The following is a 7,832-nucleotide window of genomic DNA, read 5'->3' as shown; positions in this document are numbered from 1 at the left end:
TGATAGAAATGATAAGATAATATTTTTGGTATTTTTATGATAAAAGATGCAAAGTAAAATAAAGACAAAGTAAATAGCAAAGTAAATAACTAAGTAATAGGAGATCAATATGATAAAGATAGACCCGGGGGCCATAGGTTTCACTAGTGACTTCTCTCAAGAGTATAAGTATTATACCGTGGGTGAACAAATTACTGTTGAGCAATTGACAGAATTGAGCATAGTTATGAGAATATCTAGGTATGATCATGTATATAGGCATCACGTCCGAGACAAGTAGACTGACTCCTGCCTGCATCTAGAGTATTAAGTTAAAAACAGAGTAATGCCTTAAGCAAGATGACATGATGTAGAGGGATAGACTCATGCAATATGAAGAAACCACAACTTGTTATCCTCGATGGCAACAATACAATACGTGGCTTGCTACCCTTACTGTCACCGGGAAAGGACACCGCAAGATTGAACCCAAAGCTAAGCACTCCTCCCATTGCAGGAAAGATCAATCACTACAAAAAATACGGTCAATTGTGACTCCCCATTTTGGTCGTTGATTCGTCATTGTTATCTTTTATTGAACTTTTTTTGACCAAATTCAGATGATCAACAGTTGGCCGTCAAGAACGAACAAACGTGACCTTTTTGGAATTTTGGTCTTAGATAGATTTGTGACCAAAATTTCAGAAAGGTCATTACCCATTTGCCTGAGCCACGTAGGATCTGACCTGGCTGAGCTGACGTGGCATTGTTAGTGACCAAATGGAATCATCATAAATTTCACAGCCCAGTCCACCAATCTAGCCTACATGGGCCCAGCCCAATCATCATAAATTTCACAGCCCACTCCAAACGACATGGGCCGTGCCCAATACCTATTTTCTTAATTGAAATGGTTTGATTTATTTGGGCTAATGCATTATTTTGTCAAAAGCATGCACATCTTAGGATAGGCCCATTATAAAACAAGTACAACATAATACAATATTTCCAAAAAAACTGTATATTTCATTTCAGTAACACATCACAAGAAATACAATAAATCATCCATTGACTCCTATACACAGCAAGGTTCAAGGACCAAGAAGTGCACAACAACAAAAAAATAGTTCTACAATTGCAAGTGCACGGCAAAAAAGCGCAACAAGTACACAAGTGCACAACAATATAGATTGGACGAGAAGCACAAATATCATGTCACTAGTACACATACATTATCCCATCACCCAGGCACCAATGTTGTGTCCATCTGCTGGATTTTCCACATGGTGGTGTTACTGCATTAGGGCCGTCCCAGCTTCTCCCTGCCCAAATGGCACAGGTATCTAATGATCGTTGTACTGCTCCAGCATCATTCCCGCTACAACTGGTGGAAGAAGATTAACCTATTTAGACTACTGAAATAAACCCATCCATCAAATTTTTGTTTCTAAACATCGGCATCAAATCAACACCAAAACTGAATTAACACGCACAAAAGAATGGAGCGTAGCCATATGCACAACCTAAGAACTTAATGTTTGAGCCATTTTCGATACTATAATAAATACATACAGCCAAAATTTCAATCCATGGACACCACATAGAAAAGGTACTGAGGCACTACTTGCTACATGAAACCAAAGCAAGGTACGAAGCACAGGCCAGGCCAACAATAAACTGGTATCGAATCCAAAATTAACCATCTGAACTGAAGTTAATAAGACATTTTAGAATCAACTTCATAGTTGATAGTAATGTTTGTGTTGGACACATCTAGAACTGAGATTATACATCATGCACAAATTCCGATGTCCAATGCCTCGGTTAAGTAAACACTAAGGATGGTACATAGTGAAGATTTGACACAACCAGAAATGAAATCACGAACTCCTTTAAAGACATACACTAATTTTATTACACAGGCAACAAAATCCAACACGGGCAGAGACTATAGGAGTTGGAACTTGGAAATGTAGGTGTACAATTAGCGCATCACATACCTAGTATCTAACTATCAACAATGGTCAGCATGTAAAAGCCAACTACTAGTAATTGATGATTAGTAGACAGAGACATGAAACAGATTCAGTAGTAATGTGCATGCTCTTATCCATGGTATCATCAATCTTAACCAAAACAGAGCAAGTAAAGGAGCTAATCTCCATGAGTGAAACAAATTCGATCGCAGCAGCAATCCATAATGTTCGGTAACAAAAATAAGAAGGTCCTTAAATAGAGAACAAGTTGAATCATGCATCGATCAAAGTGTCTGTTCTTGGTTTCTCTTTGTTAGAAGGCAGACAGGTCAGAAACCGGAGAGACACTAAACATGCGGAAATATGTATGGATTGTCAAAACTTGCATTATCCTACTATCACTAGTATAACAAGCTGCAGGTTGGCATAGTTCATGAACCATGTACATCGTGACAAATACAATATCCTCCAATGCTTGACTATGAACAAAATTGAACAATTACACCTCACAAATGCGGAGCATAGAATCATGGAGCAAGTAGGAGGGGTAGAAGGGGACGTGAGGAGCTCACCGGAGGGGGTTGTAGCCTAGGCCGAGCTTCATCACCACGGCGGCGGCCAGGGGAGGCAGATGAGCCTACCATTATAAGAGCAGCGCCACCACCACCGCCAGAACTGAGATGGCCAGAGCAAATCGCCATCATATGGGTCACCATGAACAAATGATCTTGCAAGGGGTAAAGTCTCCATGTTTCAGTACAAACTAGTGGCGTCAAGAACCAAGCAGTAGCAGGTAGAAGGCATATTCTAGTAACTGATGATTAGTAGACAAAAACAGGAAATATATTGCACCAGTAGCAAGCAGAAGCTAAATTTTAGTAAATGGTGATTAATTATAACATAGCATCTCTAGCTATGTTATTGTTTGCATATTACACCAGTAGTTTTCCACAGAAACAAATACAGAAAACAATGCTTGAGATACAATCAGAAACTACAAAGCTTGGAGCATATGATATAATAATTGACAGGCTAGCCATTGTTCTGGCAAAAAATGTGTTCAATTGCATGATCATAGTAACAATTGTAATACAATTCCGTATATTTGATATGTATCTATATACCAAATAACCATTATATCTTGCAAAATAAAACACCTCATCAGTTTATAGGACTGAAGTGGATCATCAGTTTATTCTTAACAGCTCAACAGACTATAATCGCACGTGTGCAGCAACCAAGAAGCGTGGCAGAGGAAGATCTAGCATCTAGAATTTCAATTAATTTGCAGATCAGATCTCAGGCGATTGAGACATTAGCAACATGAAGGGTATGAAGGCGCTCACGGTCGGGGAAGTCTGAAGGAAGTGAGGAGGCATCGGGGGCCTAGAGGAGGTGCTTCCACTAGCGGCCGCAGGACTGGCCCATAGTTCTAACAAACTACAAATGGTCATGCCCACCGTTTGCAACGCTAACCACGTAGAGATCCAAAGCAACAAACTACAGTTGCATAGGACAATAGTATCACAAACACTTGCAGGATTCTATTAGGACCATATCCACCTTGCAAAATTGCACTCTTCATACTATGTAGCATGCTAGTATACCAATATGGTCTAGTTTGTGGACCGGTACCTGCCGATGCAGTGAAGCTGCGCTGCTTGGTCGAGGAAGCCAGAAGCAGCACCAGTTGAGGACGCCCGTGGATGTACGGTGTGTGCCACAACCCCACAAGTGCACCGCTTGAGGACGTCCAGTCCTCCTCATGGCGTCTTCAGCGTCGTAGCGTATGGCACAGAGAAGTAATCTATGGTCCGGAAGCGCCATAACAATTGATGGTCTCCATTTCCAGCTTCATGGTCACATTTCCAACTTTTATGTACCAGATTGACCTGACATTGGATGGATCGCCCATGAGAAAGAAATATAGAATAAAAGGGAAGACAAGAAAAGAATTGCATAAACTATTAGAAATTACAACAAGAGTGACAAGATCCCAAAAGAATTGCATAGACTTGCATCAAGAGAAAAAACTAAAAAATATGCATTTGTTCAAGCTATAATTTACATGGTGCTAAATTTTTAACTGCTTATGAAAGAATTCACAAGATCTCAAAAGAACTAATAGCAGCCAAAATGGGTTTCCCACAATCAGAGGTATCGCATATTTTGCACGAATGTGTTCTACTCCTTCCGTCCCAAAATAAGTGACGTTGATTTAGTACAAAGTTATTATATAGTTGTACTAAATCAACGACACTTATTTTGGGCCATGAGAGGGTGGAGTAGGGTGAGCCCCCTGCACAGTAGTCACTCCAGACTCTTGTGTTCATCAAAAATTCATGCTTCCTGTGTGTGTCCTTGCTCAAAGTCAAAACCTTACTTATTTTGTTTTCTGACATGATGCAGTGACCATGGTGGAATCCAAGAGCAACGAACTGGAGGTTCATGGATTGAGAGACTTCCACGTGTTCCATGAAATTCTTTAACCTCTCTCTTTCATGCAAAGATTGGCCACTGTTGGTTCTGGAAATGGGACGCAAAATAATCTTATGCTTAATATAGTAACTGACAATAACTAGTGTTGGATTAACATGTAATTATATGCCTGACACATTAATTAGCTCTAAGTGTTTTATGTTTTCATGTAGTCAGTGAACTATGGTTATGTTCTGGACTGTAACTTCTAGGGAATGTTTGGTGTGGTGTGGTGTATGTTGAGCTGGGGAAGAAGAGTGCGGGTGCAGCCAAGTATCACATGGCTCATCTGTTCCCATTCGATCCGCAAATAGCAATTGGTGTGCATTCACTAGTATGCCAGGATACCACTGTGTATAACTTCGTATTGGATGTGTATTCGACTAATTCAGAAATCCTTAAATGCAGCTATCTCAAGGTAGGTAGACAGTGGTGAAGAATTCAGGGTGTTGCCCACCTGATAGCCACTCGTCCCTGTCCCATTATCACATCTCTATTTTACCACACCTAAGCAAAAAATGTGGAACTACAGATACAACATTTCCAAGCATACACCAACAGAGGTGCCCATTAACAAATCGAATACACAATGTTATAACAAAAACTGGAAAGAGAGTCGGGAGATGGCCTAACCTTGCCGTTGGAGAGGAGGTTGACGGCAGTGACACAGGTCGGAGTTGTTGTAGTGCGTAAAGTATCCGAGGAGGAAGGCGACGAGTAGGGCGCCGACGGGGCGAAGCACGGAACGGAGGTCGGCATGGAAAAGGCGTGGGTGCTCCAGCGCCACTCGGTAGGCGGGAGCGTTAGAGGCGACAATCACGTCCGTGATGGCGGCCAAGCGTAGTAGCACCGTCACCAGCGTGGCGCTCAGCGCCTTGCCCGCGCGGGTGATTTTCTCGCAGACGGGAGCACCGTCCAGTTGCCCTGGTGGTCGGGCGTGGCGGCGGCTGGGTGCACGGCATCAGTACCCCTGGGTCACCACGCGGATCTGGCTGGCAGCACCATGAATTGGTCATCAGAGGGCACCCCTTGAGAAGTGGCGGCAGATCCATGGGTGCCCGATGCGGTGGACGAGGCCGGGGAGAAGAAGAGGTGGTCGAGGAGGGCCGGATGGAGATGCAGTGTAGGAAGCGGGGAAGAGGGAGGGAAGCCATGCTGGGGAGCTGGTGGCGGTGAAGGAAGGCGGCAGGCTCGCCGGCCAGCGAGATGACGGGAGAGGTCACACACCGGCAGGGGGTTGGTTGGGGAGGGGGCGGCGGAGGATCTAGGAGAATGAGAGAGAGGAGTGGGAGGTGAGCCTGATAGGATAGGGTTGTGTGGCAGCTGTGATGTAGAATGGGTGGAGGAGAAGACACCGCCCACTTGCACAACGCCCTCATTCCAAAAGCCGAAATTCCGTGATCCCGCCCTCATTCTCCAAAATGATCTTGACTCCGCGCGATTTTCCTTTTGCATTTTTCACGCCATCCTTTCATGTTCGCTAGCTGTAGCTGGGCCCCGTCTTCTATTTTACCCCACACTGCATAGAAAGTATGGTATGGCTAGTAGAAAAACTAGAGTAAAATACAAAGCGACATCTTGATGCAAAGTTATACAAATAAAACATACTCTGATAATTGTTGATGATGTAACCTTGATATGACAATAAATGTTTTATGAAGTTTGTTAACACGTTGTAACACTTTGAATCGTGATCTCTTTCTTTTATGTAAAAATTGTTCCTTACCATTTACAATTGTACTGGATATGGTGGTCGAATGGCATCACCAACTGATGCATTCTAATGTGATTAGGTGATGGCATGATTTGCATCGGCCATTATATTCAATTTTAAAATCATGGGGTTTTAGAGTTTAGTTATTTTCAAAGTAAGATATCAACGTAGATGGAAGCATGGGTGAAATAGACGTCATCGTATTCGGATATATAGACATGCCTTTCATGTCAAAACTTGACATTTCTCAATGTCATTTTGCTATTTTTAAGTCATTTCAATGGATACTTGTGCATTTTTATGGATATTTTGAAATTTGAACAACAAGTAAGTAAAACAATGCACACAAAAGGATTGTGAATTCATATCTAGGTGTAGTTATACTTTGTGGCCTCAACATGTAGGAAAAATTGACACCTATACGCGACATGTAGGTGAAACTGTTGAGGTGTCTGCCATGTCATCTCTATTCAAGCCTATGACCTTATTAATTTGGTCAAGGAGGACCAATAATGAGAATATGGATAGTTCTACACATCTTTATGACCATTTTGTGCAATGAGATCATGACCTTCCTGGTAGAAATGGTCGTAATGTTGTAGGGTTTGGACCCTGCTAGACACCACACGACCATTTCGTCAATTTTGGTCACAGATCCATGACCAATCTGACCACGGTCATTATTTTTTGTCATAAACGAGCATATTTCTTGTAGTGAATTGAGTAGGCCAAACCAAACTGATAATTCGAAGAGACTTGCAAAGATAATCAATCATACATAAAAGAATTCGGAGAAGATTCAAATATTTTTCATAGATACACTTGATCATAAACCCACAATTCATCGGTCTCAACAAACACACCGCAAAAAGAAGATTACATCGAATAGATCTCCACAAGAGAGGGGGAGAACATTGTATTGAGATCCAAAAAGAGAGAAGAAGCCATCTAGCTACTAACTATGGACCCGTAGGTCTGAGGTAAACTACTCACACTTCATCGGAAGGGCTATGGTGTTGATGTAGAAGCCCTCCGTGATCGATGCCCCTCCGGCGGAGCTCCGGAACAGGCCCCAAGATGGGATCTCGTGGATAAAGAAAGTTACGGCGGTGGAATTGCGGTTTTGGATCATGTTCTGATCGTTTGGGGGTACGTGGATATATATAGGAGAAAGTAGTACGTCGGTGGAGCAACAGGGGGCCCACAAGGGTGGAGGGCGCGCCTGGTGGGGGTGGGCGCGCCCCCTACCTTGTGGCGTCCTGTTTTATTTCTTGACGTGGGGTCCAAGTCTCCCTGGTCTTATTCGTTGAGAAAATCACGTTCCCGAAGGTTTCATTCCGTTTGGACTCCGTTTGATATTCCTTTTCTTCGAAACCCTAAAACAGGCAAAAAACAGGAATTCTGGGCTGGGCCTCCGGTTAATAGGTTAGTCCCAAAAATAATATAAAAGTGGATAATAAAGCCCAATAATGTCCAAAACAATAGATAATATAGCATGGAGCAATCAAAAACTATAGATACGTTGGAGACGTATCAAGCATCCCCAAGCTTAATTCCTGCTCGTCCTTGAGTAGGTAAATGATAAAAACAAAATTTTTGATGCGGAGTGCTACTTGGCATAATTTTAATGTAATTCTTCTTAATTGTGGTATGAATATTCAGATCCGAAAGATTCAAGACAAAAG

At 42.4% G+C, this 7,832-nt stretch overlaps 1 long non-coding RNA gene across 1 annotated transcript; it reads right to left on the bottom strand.

The window, feature by feature from the left end:
* Positions 1 to 984: 984 nt before the first annotated feature.
* LOC125531888 (uncharacterized) lies at positions 985 to 5,764 on the bottom strand. Its single transcript, XR_007293586.2, has 4 exons — positions 5,067 to 5,764; positions 3,591 to 3,847; positions 2,528 to 2,682; positions 985 to 1,363 (listed from the first exon to the last, which is right to left on the bottom strand). It is a non-coding gene; the product is annotated as an uncharacterized LOC125531888 (long non-coding RNA).
* Positions 5,765 to 7,832: the final 2,068 nt, after the last annotated feature.

This window comes from Triticum urartu, chromosome 3A (assembly GCF_056163025.1).
Source record: "Triticum urartu cultivar PI428250 chromosome 3A, HENAU_Tu73, whole genome shotgun sequence".
Lineage (NCBI taxonomy): Eukaryota > Viridiplantae > Streptophyta > Magnoliopsida > Poales > Poaceae > Triticum > Triticum urartu.
This window is presented reverse-complemented; position numbering and strand designations above follow the sequence as displayed.